At 43.4% G+C, this 22740-nt stretch overlaps 1 pseudogene; it reads left to right on the forward strand.

The window, feature by feature from the left end:
- The first annotated feature begins 1607 nt into the window (after window positions 1–1607).
- On the forward strand, window positions 1608–10265 carry LOC140898016 (actin-related protein 2/3 complex subunit 1A-like; annotated as a pseudogene).
- The last annotated feature ends 12475 nt before the right edge of the window (window positions 10266–22740 follow it).

Genomic DNA, 22740 nt, shown 5'->3' on the forward strand with positions numbered 1-22740 from the left:
CTGCAACTGCATTTGCGGAGATATAGGGAAGTCTGGACAGCACTAAATTGTACCAGAATTGGTTCCAAAAAGGACAATATGCACTCCCAAGACCTTCCAAAATAAGAAGTCTCCCAATCAACCAGCTGGCCCACCACCTACCGCCATAGTCCAGTCCCACTGGAGAAGCCCAGAAAAATACTTAGGCTTTGCAACCGCGTCTGATGGTCATCAAATCCAGGCACTGTTATATCAAGGGGGAGTGAATTCTCAGAATTAAGCATCCCTTCGTGGAAGCCTAAATACCAAGGTGGTGGGCACCCCAGAAATATCAGCTATACAGCTAGAAACTACCTGCTGCTAGCATCTTCTTGTTTAAAGCTGCAGGGTGTAACTAGTGATTCAGCATCTGTTCTTTTAAAAAACATTCATAAAACAATTTAAGATCTTTATCATCTGAGATTCACTGTTTGAATTTCGTAGTTGTGCATGGTTAAAGCTTCCAAGCCATTGCTCAAGTTCTCAAAGTTCAGGTAGGTTGATGTGTGCCACATGTAATGTAAAAAGACCCAGAAAATAAGAAATGAACTTCAAGTCCTCAGTCTGCTGATTTCCATATAAATAGGAACATAACCTTTGTTGCAATTGCTTGAGAATTTTTAGGCTGAAAATTCATCTCATTTAATTCCTTTGAAGCCATTTATGTTGTGCCCTACAGATCGAAATGCACCAAGAATTGGAGTATAATGTGTGTGCGTGCCCTTTGTCATCCTAAACTGCTAATGCTTTCACTGTCACTTTTCAAGCCCTCTACAACATGCGTCAGTGTTGTTTCTTTTAGGTTTCTCTTACTTTCGTACTATTTCTCACATTAAAAAACAAGAACAGTTTAGGTCTGCTATAGGTATAAGAGACAGGCCCAAACCAGCTCCCTGGTTCAAATCCTTTGAACTTTGGAGATCTCAGCTTCGTTACTCAAGCAGCTCTCTGTAACGGATTAATTGGAAACATAGCCCCACCAAACTTCGGCAAATTTCAGAGCTAGATCCCAAGCTAACGCTGAATGTCACCCTTCGAGCCCATCTCTATATGTAAGATGTGAAGAGTCCTTAATGTTTGTGAAGTGTTATTGAAGTTGAGCATTATTAGTGAATGTCAAATCCACTTAATGCTTTAATTATATTTTTCCCCCCTTAAGTAAACTGAAATCTTTCAAAGAGAAAAGGAGTACTTGTGGCACCTTAGAGACTAACCAATTTATTTGAGCATGAGCTTTCGTGAGCTACAGCTCACTTCATCAGATGTTTACCGTGGAAACTGCAGCAGACTTTATATACACACAGAAATCATGAAACAATACCTCCTCCCACCCCACTGTCCTGCTGGTAATAGCTTATCTAAAGTGATCAACAGGTGGGCCATTTCCAGCACAAATCTAGGTTTTCTCACCCTCCACCCCCCCACACAAATTCACTCTCCTGCTGGTGCTAGCCCATCCAAAGTGACAACTCTTTACATAATCAAGTCGGGCTATTTCCTTTCTTTCAAGTATCCCTGCAAACAGCTGTATTTTGTTCTATTTTTCTGGCTTTCAGCTGTTGACACATTGCATCACTGTCTGTTTGGACATGTCCTTGTACAGTTTTGGGATAGAGCCCATATCCTGCTATGCCTGGAACAAAGATCACACCCATAAGTAAAATTTGTCTCACAGCATTCTCTTATCAAGAGAAAGAGACAGTATTCTATACAAATGATGCAAACCACTCCATCATACTGCAGTCATAGCTCAAAGGTGCAGAAATAATGTACTTAATACATGGAGCAGTGTAGCCGGGCACAGACTCACCGGCAGCACCTGCTGCTGGTCATCTCAGGGAATTAGCATTCCAGCTTCCGGAGTCCCCTCTTCAAGCCAGTGTCTCACCTTGCTGCTGGCTCCCATGTCCCTCCCAGGACCCCCGTGCCCCTTTCACTAGGTGCTGCCCCCTGGCAGTACCCCACAGTCCTGGTCTCCCCCTCCCAGGGGAACCCCCCACCCACTATCCCTACCTCACCTCAGTCATAGGCTCCTGCCAGTCACCAGCTAGCCCCTGTGCCCTGGGGCAGACTGCAGTATGAGCCACTCAATCATAGGCAAGGTTAGGTTTGGACCTGCTGCCTCTGCCTACCCATGGCTGCCCCTACAAGCCCCGTACCTAATAGGCCTTAGCAGGCCTGCAGCTTTCCTAGGCTGGAGCTCTCCGGCTCCCTTGGCCTATCCCCAGCCCTGCTCCCCTCCAGATACTTGGTTAAGCCCCTGCAGCCAGGCCCTTTTCTCCCTCACAGCAGAGAGAGAGAGTCTCTGTGGTTTTCTGGCTCACAACCTTTATAGAGCCAGCTGAGCCCTGATTGGGACATGGCCCCCAGCTGAGGCTGCTTCCCCAGTCAGCCCCGCTGCCTTTCTGCTGCAACAGCTCTCTCCCAGGGCTGTTTTAAACCCTTCTGGGCCCAAGCAGGTGTCCACCCTGCTACAAGCAGAAAACTGTGGGATTTGTAAAGACATCCTTCCAATGCTAATCTGAGCTCCCTTCTGTTAAGGGCTTTTGATGCAGCTGCACCTTGAATACAACTCCTTAGAGCCTTCTCTGTGCAAATTAAATTTTCATATTTCTCCCAAATACCTGCCAATAAATGTTCATGTGCTGAGTCTTCTTAAGGCTGTTTCTCAAATCACGTGAAAGAAAAAACTGTGTTAGATTCTATCCATACTGCAGTCAAAACCACCCAAGTGACAATCGTGTTTCAACACCACTGTTGTAGCAGAGTTTTAAAGCTTCATCTACACAGAGTCAGGGGACCTAGTTACAACATGATTTTAGTTTGTAGGATAGATGCAATGTTAAGTATCCTCCACAACAATGCTAAACCTCAGACATATCCATGGGCATATGGCACATCTTGAAACCTTGAAACAGATCCCCTGCAAGGAACCTATTTGCAGTCTTGAGAACTCTGTTATAAACACATGCTATATACTATCTCCCACTCGAGGGATTACGCTACATATATTTACTAAGTTGGTAACCAGGTTGTAATATGGCTGATCCTGCACTTGACTTGAATGCATTCACAACATGCTTCATATATGGTTCCTAGCAGTGTGGTTGTGAGCCCGGCTGTACCGTGAATGTTAGGCTATAAAGGGGTTCTAACAAGGTCTCTGTGTGGGAAGTCCTTCTAAAATTCACTGGGCTGTGTGTCAGTCTGGCACCTTTCACCAGCTCAAAATACACTGGGGGAAAAATAAAACCTTTCTGTAACTGTATAAATGCATAATAATGGAATAGTGTTATGAATGAAATAACTTGGATCATTGCTGCTCCCTAAGTAATAGCTGCGGCAGTATGGGAAAGCTACCCAGGTTTCCTCCAAAACATACAAATGCAAGCATGGCTGTGCTGCATGGTAGGTACAGAGAGGCCAACTCAGCTGACATGAGGTTGTGGGGGGAAATGGTGCTGCATGGATGTTGCTGAACCATTTTAGCTGCAGCCTTGTCAGCAGCATGGTTACATTTAACGTGGTTCCATCTCTGGTGAAGGTAGGCCCTCTAGCATGGTTTTGCTAGCTCAGTTTTCAGCTGCTCTCCTGCTCTGTGGAGGGGACTGTCTGTAGCTCAGTTATAGGATGGCTTACAGATAGAGAAAGGGGGAATCTTGCTAGAACCCTTCTAGCCACAGTCATGCTTTATCACAGTTGTTGCTATCATGGTTACAGCCATAAGATGAACTGGGCTGTGGAACATTCAATTTTTCAGATTGGTAAGTGCCAGAACGGATCTCAGTCTGAAGGAGATTGGATGAATTCCCAGGGACTGTGAATCACGAGGTGATGTACACTCAGAGAGCAAAGACTTATGGATGTGACTTAAAGGATCTCAGGGGACTAATTGTTCTAGTTGTTGTCTAGGAATGTTGCCCGAGGGCTGGATTTTCTGGAGGGATTAATTCAATGGCCTGTGTCATACAGGAGGTCAGAATAGATGATCACAGTGGTCCTTTCTGGCCTTGGAATCTATGAATCTATTAATTCTGCTGACTCAGAGGACACTGCTACAGCCAGCCATCATGAGCCAAAGGCATCCCGGGTGAAAATCCACTAACAGCAGTAGAGTTACTCCAAGTCTCGAGTTGTCTCCGTACGTTAGTTGCATTTTTGTCATGCTCTAAAAACAATGAAGTGAGGGAACCAAAAGCAAAAGCTTTACAGCAATGAATCCAGTTGCAGATCAGTATAACTGGTCCTTCCTCCCTCTCTCTGGTTCCATCCCGTCCTCCTCACACAAACACCACTGGAACTGACCTCCCTGGCAGCCTCCTACGGAGAGAACTGAAGGGGCTGCGATGATGTGCCACGTCCTGTGGAGCTGAAATATTAGCTGTAAAGGAAGGAGGTTCAGCCTGCCCCAGACAGGTGCAGCTCAATCACCTCATTGTGGTGCTGGTTGTCTCTTTTAGATTTAAATGGTCAGCTGCCAGAAGAAAGCCTGCTGGGAAAGAGCCCGACAAGGGGGTAAACCCAGCCTCGGAGCGGAGTCTTGGCCACACAAAGGCGAAGAGGTAGCAGCGGTAGTTAAGGATAGCGAAAGGGGCTAAATTCCCAATTCTCAGAGGAGCTGAGATATGGAGGGAAGATACCACAGCCAGAGCTGGGTACTTTATGTATTTTAAAGTCTTTCTTCCCATCAGGTTTTGCACTTTGCTCTGTTATTACGTTTATACAGTAAACCGTCGGATTCCCCTTTAGACAGCAGCTGCTGCCTGTCCAAAATGCAGTTGCTAATATCACCCTCCTTTCCTGTCTTTCTGACCGCATCACCCCCTTCAACCATTGGTATCCTGTCTTTTCATACATCAGAATCAGGCTCCTTATCCTCACCTTCAGTGTCCTACAAGACATCTGCTTGGCATTCACCTCTACTCCTTTCCTTCTCTTCCTCCTCTTCCCTCACTCCCTAAAGTCCTCCCAGCCCTCTCTTCTTACTCACCTTTTGATCTTTTTATCCTGCTGTCAGCTTTTTCCTTCTTCTTTGCTGCCTGCTATGCTTGGAACAGCCGTACCCATTTGTTGTTCATAAAATGCTCACCTCGTGTGCTGCACTTCTCCTAGATACATTCCTCCCTCTTGTCCTACTCTCCTCCCCGTTGATCTCTCCACACCCTCTACTACCATCAAGTGCTTCAGGGAAACCTTGTTAATCGCTGTGTACATTTAGTTAGAACACAATTTTGCCTTGAGGAGGCATTTAATTAGTTATTATTTTACAGCACCCAATGTTCTGCTGGGTGCCTTGCAGCACAGAAAAGAGAAGTGTCCTGCCACAAAGAGATCACACTCTAATTTAGACATGACAGGGAAAGTGACAGAAGGGTAGTGATGGGGGAGGAAGGCATGGGGTTACAGCAATGTGATTACACAGTTACTCAGTCATGGAGCATGGGGAGAGGGGGGAGGGTATACTATTAAAAATACTATGATGATACGCTTCCCATGGGGGCTGCAGTAGAAGCTGGCCTTTCCCTTGATATATGGAATCACAATAAGTCTTAAACAGGAAGTGTTTATTATAGAAAATAATTAGAACAGATACAGACTTCCACAAAACTTGTGTTCCAGCTCTGTCTGCCTTTTTTACCAGAGGGCAACTCTATAGCCTACAGAGCATAAATACTATCACAGAAACATGACCCTTGTGCTATTAAACATTTTTCTCCACGACCTGAAAGAAAACATAAAATCATCGCTGATAAAATTTGCAGACGACACAAAAATTGGAGGAGTGGTAAATAATGAAGAGGACAAGTCACTGACAAAGGGATCTGGATCACTTGGTAAATGGGGCTCAAGCAAACAAAATGTGTTTTAATACCACTAAATAGAATTGTATACACCTAGGGGAAAAGAACATAGGCCATACTTACAGGATGAAGGACTCTATCCCAAGAAACAGTGACTCGGAGAAAGATTTGGGGTCGTGATGGATAATCAGCTGAACATGAGCTTCCAGACCAATGCAATGGCCAAAAGAGCTAAATGCAATCCTTGAATGAATAAACAGGGGGATCTCGAGTTGGAACAGAGGGGTTATTTTACCTCTGTATTTTGCACTGGTGCTGGGATACTGCATCCAGTTCTGGTGTACATAATTCAAGAATGTTGATAAATTGGAGAGGGTTCAGAGAAGAGCCATGAGAATGTTTAGAAAACATGCCTTATAATGATAGACAAGGAGCTCAATGTTTTTAGCTTAAAGAGAAGATTAAAGGTGGCTTGGTCACCATTTATAAGTACCTATATTGGGAACAAATATTTGGTAATGGGCTTGTTAATCTAGCAGAGAAAGATATAATATTATTCAATGGTTGGAAGTTGAAACCAGACAAAAATCAAACTGGAAATAAGGTGTATATTTGTAACAATGAGAATTTGTAACAATTAACCATTGAAACAATTTACTCAGGGGTCACATGGACTCTCCATTATTAGCAATTTTTAAATCAAGATTGAATGTTTTTCTAAATGTTATGATCCAGACATTGTTTTGGGAAGTTTGGTGGCCTGAATTGATACAGGAGATCAGACAAGATGATCCCAATTGTCCCTTCTGGCCTTGGAATCTCTGAATCATCGCAGCAATCAGGAAGAATTTAAACTAGAGGGTCTGGTCTTTGAAGACCAGCTCTAGGAAGGAGTTTCATGCAAAGATTATTGTGGGAAAAGAAGACACATGGGGCATTACGAATGGCATTGGTGGTGCAACATGGTAAGAGACAAGGGCAGATAAATAGGCAGGACAGAGTTATGAAGGATCTTGGAAAAGGAGACCAAAAAGTTTAACATTGATGTGGTGGAGAACGAAGGTAGACACAGTGCATGGATTTGGAGGGAGAATGAGGGGGATGTGGTCAGATTGGCAGGCCAGGAAAAGTATTTAGATTCATAGATATTTAGGTCAGAAGGGACCATTATGATCATCTAGTCTGACCTCCTGCACAACGCAGGCCACAGAATTTCACCCACCCACTCCTGCGAAAAACCTCTCACCTATTTCTTTAAGAAGCTGTACTTTGCATACTATGGAGGTGATGTGGATGTTGGTGACACCAGAGATAAAGAAGTTTCATTAATCAAGATGGGAGTTAAGGGCATGGAAGAGAGATTTTGCTGTATGTACAACAAGAAAACGTCCAATCTCAGAGATATGGTGGAGGAAGAAACAGGAGGATTTGGACTCGGCCTTGAAGTGTGTGGAATATGTAAACAGTGATTATGTCAGCTGGCATGTTTGATATAAGGATCTCATTGTCAATGTAAGGACATTTTCCCATCAATAAAGTGCAGTGGTTAAGAGCAAATGAATGAGGCAGCCCTTCCATATAAACCAGAGATAGCCAGAGTTTTGCTTACACAGCTGGCAGAGGTCTACATGCTGGTCCTTGGCAACCCCAGAGGTGTAGCTCACAGACTACACATCCCAGCATTCTGCTGTTATGTGTGCACAGACTTCAGGGTGATCTATGGCCTCAGTGATGCAGCTGTTTCTTTAACAGAAACTGCTATGAGTCCTAACAACCATACTATCCACATCTACCAGAAATCTGAGAATCGAGGGAAGAAAGTCCATGAACTGGCAAAGCACATTGGCCGGGTCACAGGTAAGAGAGTTACAGATTTTACCTACAATAGTTATTTATTTAATCTTATTGGTTAAAGCTGAAAAGAAAAGAAAAGAAAAAGGCCCTTTTCCAGAGCAAGACAGAAACTAACCATACCTATTGCTTCTGCACAGCATGTTACACTGAGAATAAGAGACCTAATTCACAGGAAGAGATGGGTTTCAGAGTAACAGCCGTGTTAGTCTGTGTTCGCAAAAAGAAAAGGAGTACTTGTGGCACCTTAGAGACTAACCAATTTATTTGAGCATAAGCTTTCGTGAGCTACAGCTCACTTCATCGGATGCATACTGTGGAAAATACAGAAGATGTTTGTGTGTATAAAAACATCTTCTGTATTTTCCACAGTATGCATCCGATGAAGTGAGCTGTAGCTCACGAAAGCTCATGCTCAAATAAATTGGTTAGTCTCTAAGGTGCCACTAGTACTCCTTTTCTTTTTGGGAAGAGATGGATAAGCAACCAGAAAAAATAATCATCAGGAAACAGTGTTGTCTAGTGATTAGATCATGGGACTAGGAGTGTTGGCATCTACCTAGGTTTTATTCCCAAATCTACAGCTGACTTGCTGTGCAAACTTTGACAGGTTTAACTCTTGTGCCTCAGTTTACCTATCTACAAGATGATTATAATAATGCCTACCATGACAGATGTGTAGTGATGCTCAGTTAATGTTTGCAAAGAGCACTGGTTGAAAGACACTGTAGAAGGGCAAAGTATTATAATAATCTCACATGTCTTTCATTGATTGCTTCATATTGCATTGAGGTCTTGTGACAAAGAGCCATGTATTGGGTAGTCAAGATGCAGAGTGAGAACTGAAGGTGTCGGTAGATGTGTGATGTTACAGGAATTGACTGGGCTCCTGACTCTAACCACCTTGTGACCTGCGCTGTGGACTGAAATGCAGATTCATGGACCCTGAAGGGTGGCATATGGAAGCCCACTGCCGCATATCAGTTGCGCAGCCACTTATGTGAAATGGTCCCGACTGGAGAATAAGTTTGCTTTGGGCAGTGGTTCTAAAATCATTTCCATATGTTACTTGGAGAAAGGAAATGACTGGTAAGCCCAAAACACAGAGAGCAGAGACACCTCTTTGGAACGCACAGTTTTTAACTCACTAAGTTAAAAGCCCCCTATTGTAAGTCATCCGTGCCTGCAGGCCTTGCCATCTTGAACCACAGTACGATGAGATCTCACAAGCTCTGCAGGATTGGAGTAGTACAGTTCTGAGATAGGGGACTTCCAAGAAACACACGTCAAGGAGCATTGGTTGCATTTTTCCCCTCTGACTCATACAAAGCCAGTGATCGGACATAGCATGAGGGAGCATCGTGCTGCTGGAGGTGCCATCCTCTACATGAGGTATGAAGTGGATCACCTTTATTTTTATGTCACCAAAGAGTCCGTGGCACTTTCTGAAAAAGCCAGGGTGCCCTGGCTAAATCCCGCGGGAGTAGTTGCATTCTGCCTGCCTAACACTCCTCCTGCAATTTCAGCTGGATACAATATTCGTCCCTTCCTCTATATTAAGATGCTGTACATTGTTGCTGAGCGCTGTCCAGGGCTGGCCTTACCATGAGGTGAACTGAGGTGCCAGGCTGTGGGGGGGCACCACTAGGACCCAGCGTTTCAAAGTTTTGGCCCAAGCGAAGGGGTATGGGGGCGTCATTTGAGCTCCCCGCCTCAGGTGCCAAAATATTGTGGGCCAACCTTGGCACTGTTAAACAGCTGTCATGTCACACCCCAGCTACTGCTGCAGTTCAGTGGTGGGCGAAAAAATTCCTGGATATAACTTGTAAATCAGCTAGTTATAAGAACACTGCTGAAAAGACTTCCTGGTATTATCATGCATAGGTCTACTCAGACACAGAGTCTCATGAATTTCAGTGGCTCTGGGTGAGACAATGCATACATGCCCTAATAAGTGCTCCCATGTTTGAGCCCTTTATGAAGTACTCCGGGATGGCAGGTAGATCGAAGACAGTATTGCAAAGCACCAGAGAAAGACCCTGTAAGGACCAGTCCTCCAGGGGAAGGGAGATGGACTAGATAACCCCACAGGTCTTGCCTTCTTTATAATTCAAATGGGGGCTGTGTGACTTCTTGCTTCTACAGTCCCTGAGCAACTCATCCACCCTGAGCTTCCAGCATCTGCAAACGTGATTCTCCACCTTGTCAGTTTGTACTGAAGCAAATCAGTTTTTCTGGGACAAGAGACAGTGTAGCAGCCATAAACTTGTTTTCCTGAAACAAATGTGATCTAGTTACCAGGGTTTGTTTTTCAGTGGACAGTAAATAATTTCACTAAAAGGATCTAACAGTTTGGAATGCGAGCACTCTCGGAAATGTCATTCACAGAACAGCTTCACTGCAAAGTTATATGCCCCAAACTTCCCACATATTTATTCTTCTGCGTAGCTGACTCTTAACAACAGGTGGCTGAGTAAACACATAAAGAAGTCAATCTGATCCACTATACTTAGTCTAGATTGGCATCCAAATAACATTTTACTGGCTGCAGGATCAAGTGATTTCTGGTGCAGGTCTGTACTTTCCCCCACCTAAAACACAAACGTAGTCATTTTTACAGCTCTCGAAGATGTCTCTTTCAAAAAACAAAAACAAAACCTCAGCCTTTGAAGTGTCAGCTGACTCCTCATTCATGTGCTGAGCCTGAATACAAACCGTATGCAGCAGGAGGGAAGTATACCCCTTTAATCCTCACTGTAGGGGTACCTCTGAAACAGAAGGATCGGCCAAAGGGTAGTGGTAATAGGATTTTAACCAAATAATACATGTCCAGAAGCTACTCAGTGTATTTACCTTTACCTCTAAATAGGTTGTTTTCGCACATTGAAGTTTTGAGACAGGAACCAGTCTAGTGTGCTTTTTAAGGATTTATTCAAATAAGCAAACAGATATAAAGCTAAGGATTTATATGGGGTTGTCTACACTTAAAACCTGCCACTGCTGCAGCACTTCAGTGAAAATGCTACCTACACCTACGGAAGGGATTCTCCTGGCAGAGTAGGTAACCCACCTCCCCAAGAGATGGTAGCTAGGTCGATGGGATAATTCTCTCATTGACCTCATGCTGTCCACACCAGGGGTTAGATCATAGTTATACAGGCCTAAGTTAGGTCCCAGGCATTATGATATAGTTATACAGGCCTAATTTCTTAGTATAGAACAGGCCTAGGTCTCTAATTAATTTGTCTCTAATTTCCCTAAACGAATCCTATAAAACACAAGGCAATGATCCAATCAAGGTTACAATTTGAATCTGAGTAACTAGATCAGTGGTTCAATTTATTTGGCTGGCAAATTACTACAAGAAGTTATGAAGTCAATTCATAAGGTTAACGCAAGAATTACTTCAATACTTCACAGGGAAGTTCAGGAACAATGCCTTTCATGTTTGATGCCATTTCCAAAAAAAACCTTTTTTCTTTTCTAACATAGGTGGTAGTCTCTGTTCAGAGACATTTGCTGCCCAGCCAAACCCCTTCCCCCCAGATTGTTATCACTGTACTGTCTTCATTTGTTCAAATATTGCTCCTACAAGGTGCTGAGCATCCTCAGCTCCTTTTGAAGTCCAGAGGAGTTGAAGTGTCCACCGCCTCACAAGATCGGACTCTTTGCATCTAGGGATCACACCACCACTGAACTAAAGCCATCCCTGGATGGAGAACAGCAATCAGACAGATAGCCATTCGCTAGACAAGGAAGGGAAAATTCTGGCCAAAGACATTCAGGCAAACTTCTACTCTTATGAAAAAAGCCATTATGGGATGCTCAGTGTCTACACAAAACACAAAGAGTCTTAGTTTCTAAGGTCTCCTCCATCAAACCTACACGATTTATCTATCTTCAGAAGGATATAGGGCTGAGCTGATGCAGAAGTCCAGGGCTAAACATCAGTTCTGAAATATCTATCAAGCTGTCACAACCGCGCCAAGAAGGTCTTGTCCATTTGATTCTTTGAAAAAGGAGAGACGTGCAGGTTCATCTTGGGACTGTAGTGGAGGGGATTGCTACTTGTCAGGGTTTGAATGCTTAGAGTCTCTGGCATCCCTGCACACGCGGCTCCTCATCTTTGCAAGGTAAAGAAATGGCATTCAGTGCCATTTGTTGTGGAGGTAGGATCCCTTTTAGAAGAGTCCTTAAAAGAAAAAATAGCCCGCCAGACGATGTGTCTGTTCAGCATGGACGCAAGAAATCCCACGGTGCTTTTCATAAAAGAGAGTACATGCTGCTGCTGTTAGCCAGAAACTTTCCTCTCCGCTCTTGCTTGGCATGCTGGCTGCTCACCACCCTCCCATACAGAGGTGGACATCGTTTGGTGGGGAGCTATTATTGGGCTAAATCCTAACATTCTTATGTTACCTCACCTCAGTCCCTGGAAAAATCATGGAGCAGGTCCTCAAAGAATCAATCCTGAAGCACTTACATGAGAGGAAAGTGATCAGGAACAGCCAGCATGGATTCACCAAGGGAAGGTCATGCCTGACTAATCTAATCGCCTTTTATGATGAGATTACTGGTTCTGTGGATGAAGGGAAAGCAGTGGATGTATTGTTTCTTGACTTTAGCAAAGCTTTTGACACGGTCTCCCACAGTATTCTTGTCAGCAAGTTAAGGAAGTATGGGCTGGATGAATGCACTATAAGGTGGGTAGAAAGCTGGCTAGATTGTCGGGCTCAACGGGTAGTGATCAATGGCTCCATGTCTAGTTGGCAGCCGGTGTCAAGTGGAGTGTCCCAGGGGTCAGTCCTGGGGCCGGTTTTGTTCAATATCTTCATAAATGATCTGGAGGATTGTGTGGATTGCACTCTCAGCAAATTTGCGGATGATACTAAACTGGGAGGAGTGGTAGATACGCTGGAGGGGAGGAATAGGATACAGTAGGACCTAGACAAATTGGAGGATTGGGCCAAAAGAAATCTGATGAGGTTCAGTAAGGATAAGTGCAGGGTCCTGCACTTAGGACGGAAGAATCCAATGCACTGCTACAGACTAGGGGCCGAATGGCTAGGCAGCAGTTCTGCGGAAAAGGACCTAGGGGTGACAGTGGATGAGAAGCTGGATATGAGTCAGCAGTGTGCCCTTGTTGCCAAGAAGGCCAATGGCATTTTGGGATGTATAAGTAGGGGCATAGCGAGCAGATCGAGGGACGTGATCGTCCCCCTCTATTCGACATTGGTGAGGCCTCATCTGGAGTACTGTGCCCAGTTTTGGGCCCCACACTACAAGAAGGATGTGGATAAATTGGAGCGAGTCCAGCGAAGGGCAACAAAAATGATTAGGGGACTGGAACACATGACTTATGAGGAGAGGCTGAGAGAGCTGGGATTGTTTAGCCTGCAGAAGAGAAGAATGAGGGGGGATTTGATAGCTGCTTTCAACTACCTGAAAGGGGGTTCCAAAGAGGATGGCTCTAGACTGTTCTCAATGGTAGCAGATGACAGAACGAGGAGTAATGGTCTCAAGTTGCAGTGGGGGAGGTTTAGATTGGATATTAGGAAAAACTTTTTCACTATGCGGGTGGTGAAACACTGGAATGCGTTACCTAGGGAGGTGGTAGAATCTCCTTCCTTAGAGGTTTTTAAGGTCAGGCTTGACAAAGCCCTGGCTGGGATGATTTAACTGGGAATTGGTCCTGCTTCGAGCAGGGGGTTGGACTAGATGACCTTCTGGGGTCCCTTCCAACCCTGATATTCTATGATTCTATGATTCTATGTGGGCGACACTCCCATTGAAGTCCCCCAGCGGAAGTGTTGCTTGAGTAAGGACTATGCCATCACCAAGTAAGAACATCAGGATTTGGCCCATTATTACCACTGTCATCTCAGAAGAGGAATGTCCTTCACCTCAGCAAGTGCTAAAGCCAAGGACCAACGACATAAGGCTTCAATTGTCTTTTTCCCTCCAGGATCATGATTGCAGCCCCTGTCTGTTTTCATACACAAACCCAGACAACCTGCAGCTCATTGGGAAAGTTGATTCCCAAAAGCAAAGTAGCAAGGGGAATTTGACAGCGATGCAACATTTCTGCAACCTGGATAAGAAAGCCATCAAGGAAAACAAGGATTCTGGGTTAGACACCCTTCACCAGTACAGCATCTGGTAGGAAGTACTCACCATGGGTGGGTGTGATCTTGTGGTTCTTAGTCAAAGACAGGAGAGTTTTGCCTGAATAAGGTCTGCAAGATTTAGCACATTAATCTAATTCACAAAAACACAGGGCCAGACTGGTGAGCAGTTATTCACCCAAGTAACCACATTAACGTCAGAAGGATTACTTGTACAAGTAGAATCTTTTTAAATGGGAGTAAAGGCTTCACAATCTGGCATAGGTCAATATCTGAGGTTAAAAATAGGTCAAAGCAATAGCTACATTGGAAGTGACCTCTTTTTCAATCAGTGGGCTCAGTGAAGTGCCATCAATCCTAACCGGATAGACCTTGGGTCAAATTCAGACCACTTGCATGCATCTGCAACTCTAGTCATTCGGTGGCGTTACTCATATTATCAGGTTTCAGAGTAGCAGCCACGTTAGTCTGTATCAGCAAAAAGAAAAGGAGGACTTGTGGCACCGTAGAGACTAAAATTTATTTGAGCATGACTTTCGTGAGCTACCGCTCATATTATCAGTACGCTCTATGGTCTGTATTTATGTAAATCTAGTATATATAGGTTTCAGAGTAACAGCCGTGTTAGTCTGTATTCGCAAAAAGATGAAGTGAGCTGTAGCTCATGAAAGCTTATGCTCAAATAAATTGCAAAAAGAAAAGGAATACTTGTGGCACCTTAGAGACTAACCAATTTATTTGAGCATGAGCTTTCGTGAGCTACAGCTCACTTCATCGGATGCATACTGTGGAAACTGCAGCAGACTTTATATACACACAGAGATCATAAAACAATACCTCCTCCCACCCCACTGTCCTGCTGGTAATAGCTTATCTAAAGTGATCATCAAGTTGGGCCATTTCCATTCATTGGTTAGTCTCTAAGGTGCCACAAGTCCTCCTTTTCTTCTAGTATATATATGAATTGCCAGTAGATGGCACTCCAATACATAGCACCATTTCTGGGTTTTGTAAAATAAGCTCCATAAAGCTTGGTGTTTGCACTGCAAATGGCTTCCTTTGTGCAGCTCTGTACATCCATTCTTAACTCCTGCTTACACTTGGTCTCAATCTGTCCACTCTCCTAAACTAAGGAGACAGGTCAGTTCTCAGAGTAACTCCAGCACTAAGCTCTTCTGTGCAAGCTCTGCAGCGTTTCTTTCATTCTCTCCACCTGATCCACAGTACACTGGATTAAAACAACCGAGTCATGGACTGATAACCACATTGTAAGGTCACAAACCTGAACTATCCATTTTCCAATACAGCCAAGCCTCCTGATTTGTCAGATGACCAATTTCAGATCATATTTGCAAAGTGTAGCCAACCTGTCTTTCCTACCTGACTGCAGAGTTCATATAGTTCTGATTTGGAATTGGGAATTACGTGGTGTCATTTTTTTTTAAATTACTCCAGAAAGTGAACCATCTCTGCACCAAAGAGGTGCAGCATAGACAATGGCAGGGTACATACAGCTACTGTTCTTCTGTCCTGCACTGGGCAAGACACCTCCAGGGGTGAGAGGCAATTTCAGACTTTGTGCTGGCCCAGCATATGGTGTCTCTTCTGAGGCAGCTATTGCTTTGGAGGAAGAAAGAGCAGTCAGACTTCTCAGAGATGACTGCTTGGAGTCTAATATTAATGAGCTGAAAACATTCTTTGTTTTTTCTTTGCAAAATTAAGCCAGCAGTGTGTCTGTTTGGGAGGAGATTCCGGCATGACCAAGTTTAGCAGCACTGGTGTAGATGGAGCATTGGTGATCTGGGCCAGACAGGTAAAGGACACAAAGAACAAGACCATTTTAATTCTAGATTTGGTATTTTTTGAAAGCCATGGAACAAATGATATAAACATGGGCCATAAACAGGAATAGAAGTTAAAAGGTTAACAATACATTTATTTTAAATGGCAGGGTTTGTATCATTTGAGTGTTTCACTCACACATGCTATCTGAGCAGTAGAATCAGAGAGGTGGAAGAGACTTTTGAGGTCCTGTTTAATCTAGCTCCTGGAAACAAATGCAAAATGCTCCGACAGTATATTCTCTACTGCTTTGTCCAATCTAGTTTTAAGTTTCCCTACTGCCAGTGCTTAATTACTTCCAGGACTGAGCCCTGGCACCTCTAGGCTTGGCAGTTCATAGCCCCAGCACATGGACTGAGGATAGTAAATGGCCTTACGGGTGCTACTAGAAATGCAACATGCTGTCTAGGAAGCACTTGAGACAATACTCGCTGTCAGAAAGGGGGAAGATTCTAAACAGTTTTTCCCCCCCAGCCATCAAAGTGAAGTGTAAGCAGAGAAAAAGTCCCATGGAGTGATGCATTCAGAAACAAACACCACTGGCTTCAAAGCCCCAGGCCTTGATAAAAAGCAGCATAGGGCCTGCTTCTCCACTCACATAACATCAATGTTGCAGCTGGTTAAGTCCCTTCACTTCAATGCAGTTATTTCTGATTTACACCAGTGTAAAGTAAAGGGAGGAGAATCAGAGCCACACTTCTATGTATAACGTGTTCTCTTTAGTGTGACTGGTCTTTCTATGTTGACATGCTACAACCGTATTTCTTTACTCATCATCGGAAAGCTAGTAAAATGCAAGCGAGCCAACATTTCCTTCAAGAAATAATCCCAGAAGTAAACGGACGCTGCAAACATCTGTAGCTGAATCCTTCCTGCACCATCAGACGTCTCTTAGGGCAAACATAAAGTCTTCAGCTGCATTACTAAGACTTTGAAAGATTTGAACAATAGAATTGCCTTCATAGCTTTCTCCATTCCATCTCATCTTAGACACATATGGCTTGATTTTCAGGATAAGACATACACAGCTATGTGCAGAAAATTGTTCATTTAATTGTGCATGCATTAAGGGTGACTACACACACCAATCTGGTAATTGTGTCCACAATGGCCAGTTACACATCTGTTGACAATTTGCATACACAGTTGCCTGGCTTTGCATATAGTGTCAGTTATAGGAAAGCCAACAGGTGCAGAGGAACACATGGTTTAGACAGACACATGCTTTAAGAGAGGAATTATTAAAGGAGATATTCTAAAACCAAGTAAAGAGGAGAAGATAGAAGTTGATAAAGTACAAGTATGAGCTGAAGAGAAACAGTCAAATGAAAAAGAGTCCCATTCAATTACATCACATGCTGGCACACAACTAAATATTGATAAATTTTATAAGTGCATGTATACAAATTCAAGAAGTCTAAATACTAAGATGGGTGAACTTGTGTGCCTAGTATTAAATGAGAAAACTTGGTGGACTGATGATAATCAATGGGACAAGGTAATACCCGTGAATAAAATATGTAGGAATGACAGAGTAGGTCGCACTGGTCGGGGAGTGGCACAGCATATGAAAGAAAGCAGAGTCAAATATAGTAAAAATCTTAAATGAATCAAACAGTACATAGAATCTCTATATGGATAGACTGGCCATGCTTGAATAATAAGCGTATAGCAGTAGGAATATGCTACCAACCACCTGACCAGGATGGTGATGGTGATTGTGAAATACTCAGGGAGATTGCAAAGGCTACGGAAAACAGACAACTCAAGAATAATGGGGGAGTTCAACTATCCCCATATTGAGTGGGAACATGTCACTTCAGGATGGAATGCAGAGATTAAATTTCTAGTCACCCTTAATGCCTGTTTCTTGGAGCAGCTAGTCCTGGAACCCACAAAAGGAGAGGCAATTCTTGATTTAGTTCTAAGTGGCGCACAAGATCTGGTCCAAGAGGTGAATACAGCTGAAGCACTTGGTAATAGCAACCATAACATAATTAAATATAACATCCGGGGGCTGGGGAGGAGGCAGGAATAACAGAGAAACCCACTACAGTAGCAGTTAACTTCAAAAAGGGGGACTATGCGAAAATGAGGAGGTGAGTTAAATGGAAATTAAAAGGAACAGTCACAAGAGTGAAATGCCTGCACGCTGCATGGACATTTTAAAAAAAACATTATAATAGAGGCTCAAACTATATGTATATCCAAATTAGAAAACAGAGGACTAAAAAAAATGCCATAATGGCTAAATGGAGTAAAGGAAGCTAGAGAGACAAAAAGACAGCTTTTAAAAGCTGGATGTTCAGTTCCTACTGAGGAAAATAGAAAGGAACATAAACTCTGGCAAGTCAAGTGTAAAAGTATAATTAGGCAGGCCAAAAGAGAATTTGAAGAGCAACTACCAAAAATCCCCACAAAAACTAACAGCAAAAAAATTTTTAAGTACATCAGAAGCAGGAAGCCTGCCAAATGATCAGTAGGGCCACTGGACAATCGAGGCGCTAAAGGAGCACTCAAGGAAAACAAGGCCATTGCAGAGAAGCTAAAGGACTTCTTTGTATTAGTCTTCATTGCAGAGGTTGTGAGGGAGATTCCACCACCTGAGTCATTCCTTTTAGGTGACAAATCTGAGGAACTATCCCAGATTGAGGTGTCAGTAAAGGAGGTTTAGAAATAAATTGATAAACAGTAATAAGTCGCCAGGACCAGATGATACTCAAGAGTTCTGAAGGAACTCAAATATGAAATTGCGGAATGACTAACTGGTATGTAACCTATTGTTTAAATCAGACTCTATGCCAAGTGACTGGTGCATAGCTATTGTAACGTCAACTTTTTAAAAGGCTCTAGAGGCAATCCTGGCAATTATAAGCTTAAATTCAGAACCAGGTAAATTGGTTGAAACTGTAGTACAGAACAGAATTATCAGACACAAATGAACATGATACGTTGGGGAAGAGTCAACATGGCTTTTGTTAGAAAGAAAGAAAGAAAGAAAGAAAGAAAGAAAGAAAGAAAGAAAGAAAGAAAGAAAGAAAGAAAGAAAGAAAGAAAGAAAGAAAGAAAGAAAGAAAGAAATCAGGGTGTGACAGGATTGAAGTTGCCTGTAATAATTTGTGAATATTGTGGTTGTTGTAATGTTTACTGTATGCATATGTTGAATTAATTTAATAACAGGGTTGTCAGGAAACTCAGGAAAGGGCTGGTGGATACGTATATACGCTCCTCAGCAAACATTTGACAAACACAAGCGCCATTCAGTTTGATGCTCTGATGGGACCCTCTGCTGGGCCTGCCATCTGACGGGTTTGATCACAGGGACCCCCTTGGGACTATCACCTGACATGCTGAAATTACCTCTGAGCCCGTTTTCCTTGCCAGCCTGGGACTTCCAGAACCCTGTCTTGTTGAGCCAGACATGCTGGCCTGCTGCAACACAGACTCATGGTCTGAACCATGCACCCAAAGCTGCAGGCTTTAACTGAAAACCACTCAGCAGATTACCTATCTCCAGCACCCAGACACCCAGCTCCCAATGGGATCCAAATCCCAAATAAATCCGTTTTACTCTGTATAAAGTTTATACAGGGTAAACTCATAAATTGTCCTCCCTCTATAACACTGATAGAGAGATATGCACAGCTGTTTGCTCCCACAGGTATTAATCACTTACTCTGGGTATATTAATAAACAAAAGTGATTTTATTAAGTAAAAAAAAGTAGGATTTAAGTGGTTTCAAGTAATAACAGACAGAACAAACTAAGTCACCAAGCAAAATAAAACAAAACAAGCAAGTCTAAGCTTAATACATTAAGAAACTGATTACAGGTAGTATCTCACCCTCAGAGATATTCCAATAAGCTTCTTTCACAGACTAGACTCCTTCCTAGTCTGGGCCAAATCCTTTCCTCGGTACAGTCCTTGTTAGTTTCAGCAGATGTCTTAGGTGGTAAACAGGGGTATTCTCATAACTGGGACCCCTTTGTCCTGCTCCACCCCCATTTATAGCTTTGGCACAAGGCAGGAATTTTTTGTCTCTCTGAGTCCCCACCCCGCCTTCCAAATGGAAAACTACCAGATTTAAGATGGATTCCAGTATCATGTGACATGGTCACATGTCACTGTAAGACCCCAGCCTCCATTCCTGGCCCCCTGGGTACACAGGAAGGTTTGCAAGTAAACAGAGCCATTTACAACCAATTGTCTTAGTCAATGGGAGCCATCAAGATTCTAAACCACCATTAATGGCCCACACTTTGCATAATTACAATAGGACCTCAGAGTTATACTTCATATTTCTAGCTTCAGATACAAAAATAATACATGCATACGAATAGGAGGAATATATTCAGTAGGTTATAACCTTTGTTATGATACCTTACAAGAGATCTTTTGCATAAAGCATATTCCAGTTATATCATATTCACACTCATAAGCATATTTCCATAAAACATATGGAGTGCAATGTCACATGCCAGACCAGTTTCTCCAGCAGCGGCTTGGTCCCTGTGGAAAGGAGAATCTAAGAGTCTCAAAGGGTTTAAAGAGACACATCCAAGGACAGAGACAAGTTTTAGAGAATGAGATCCCAGAGCTTGCTGAGTGGAGCCCTGGGGGAAGTTAGATCTACTGGGGTCCCCGTCAGGAGGAGAGGGAGACTCTAGATAAGAATGCAGTTAGACCTTTTGTTGTTTTAAAATCATTTTTTCCTATGCTATGTTTTAAGAAAGCAGGTTTGGGTCACTAATCCACTGATCACAAGCTCCCAAAGGGCAGAATGACAGGAACCATACCCAGTCAGACCTGCAGGGTGAGCATGGTTGACACACAGGGTACTGTACCCAGCACGCAGGCTAAGAATGGAAGAATCGCATGTTTACACCCAAAGAAAGGTAAAGGCTCAACACTGGTGATGGGTATACTCAGAGGCCAGAAAGGAGGCCAAAGTGCTGTTAGCCCTACATCTGTGACACAGCCCCTAATCTCCAAAGACAATCTATCAAAAACCCTTCCCTTAAGTCTGACTCAGCTATGTTTGGTCAGAGTTGGTGGTATTTTCCAACACTCCCTTCATTAAGGCGAGCATAGCATGTCTTCACCACAGAGGTTAAATACTAGCTGTAGGCAGCTAGCTGCAAAGAAGATTGGTCAATACTGTTGCAACAGTGTTGGATGACAAAATATAAGTATGGTTACAACTTCTATTACACAAGTCTCAGTTGCTCTTGTGGCTGGATTTTAAAAACCTGTCTATGGGTAATTTTACTATTACTACCCCAAACAGCAAGCTTTCGATTATAGGGGCTAATCAGACAAAATTCCTTAAAATAGTCATGACATTCACCTATTCAGGCTCGACTCCTCTTTGGACATTAATATTTCATCAACAAGCACTGCTTGAACTTTATGGACAATAGCAGGTAATACAAGACCAGCTTTTACATTTGATGTTTTTAAAGTGTTTTCCTGCAATTCTCTTAATTTCAACTGTTCCCCCTGCTATGTTTGCAAATTAGTTCTACATGACAAAGGTAAAAAAAACTGTACCTGAAGAGGTGGTTTTTAACCCATGAAAGCTTATGCCCAAATAAATTGGTTAGTTTTTTAGGTGCCACAGGGCTCCTCGTTGTTTTTGTGGATACAGACTAACACGGCTACCCCTCTGATACTTGACTACAAAGTTAGTTCAGCCTAAAACATCGCTCAGGGCTGTGAAAAATTTCACTCTCTGTGTGATGTAATGAAGTCAACCTAAGCCCAGGGGTGAAAGTAGGCCAGTACGGGCTGGTATGGCGGGCCGGTAAGAAGCTGGTACTGGCCTGTACGCAGCCACGGCAGCGCTTTAACATCAGTGTCCCTTTTGCCTCCCTGTTGGCGGCCCTGCTGGTAGAGGCCCTACCAGCAGGGCCACTGATGGGGCGGGGGGCAAAAGGAGAAGTTGCCCCAGGGCCGGTGATTTAAAAGGGCCCAGGGCTCCCAGCTGCTGGTACCGTGGAAGAAGCCTGGGCCCTTTTAAATTGCCACCAGAGCCCCAGGCGGCGTGGGCCAGGCACCATGGATGGGCTGGCTGGGGGAAGTTGACCCCCCAGCCCTGCCCCTTCTGCTGAGACCCCGCCCCTTCCCGGGGCCCAGAGCCGGGCCCCCGTACCAGTAAGGGTTTCATATTACTTTCACCCCTGCCTAAGCCCCAGTGTAGATACCGCTAGGTTGAGGGAAGAATTCTTCCATCCTTCTGTCGTCACTGTAGTAAGTGTCTACATTGCAAGGCTGCAGCTGTGCTGCAGTAGTGTTCCCAGTGTAGACATACCCTTAATCACTACATTGCATTGTGCATTAGAACCATTTGCCATCAACTTCACTGGGTTGAGGACCAAACCCATGTCAATATGAGCTCAGAAATAGTATTGCTTTGGACTTATTTGTTTTAACAAAAACACTTTCCCTAAAATACACACTTTGCCAGAGACTGATAATTCTGACATGTTTGTGGGTCTTGAATTCTAAAATACTGGAACAAAAGAGATTTCTATAAGAAGGGCCTAGATCCTGTGAAAAGGGATTCATCCAGGTAGATGCTTGTGTCCACATGGAGTCCAACCAAATTTGGTGGGACTCTGTGGATCCTATAGCCATAGGATCACAGCCATATCCTATAGCCATATGATCACGTACCTACAACAAATACTCTCATGTTATCCTTACACGTACAGCATTCCCATTGACTTTAGCACTCACATGAGGATTACTCATCTAATTAAGGATTTGCAGGATCTGCCCTCAAGTTTCAATACACTTGTTTACTTAACCGTTAGTTTAGCTACATTAACGTTGAGAATATTTGTGATTTAGATGCATGTTTTCCTTTTTCTTGGGTGTTTTCTAATTAATAGGCCTGGACCTATATGTGACATGAATAGGTTCATTCCTACATGATTTCAGTAGGACTAACTGCTTGACTAAAGTTATTCACATTGTATGAGTGCTTATGGGATTGGACCACAAGGTTCACAAAACGTTTGACACTTCTACAGCACCTGTCATCCAAGGACTTTAAAGTATTAGGGATTACCTATACAATGGGGAAGGATGATCTTGTTTTAAA

Source organism: Lepidochelys kempii, chromosome 14, assembly GCF_965140285.1.
Source record: "Lepidochelys kempii isolate rLepKem1 chromosome 14, rLepKem1.hap1, whole genome shotgun sequence".
In the NCBI taxonomy this organism is placed as follows: Eukaryota; Metazoa; Chordata; order Testudines; family Cheloniidae; genus Lepidochelys; species Lepidochelys kempii.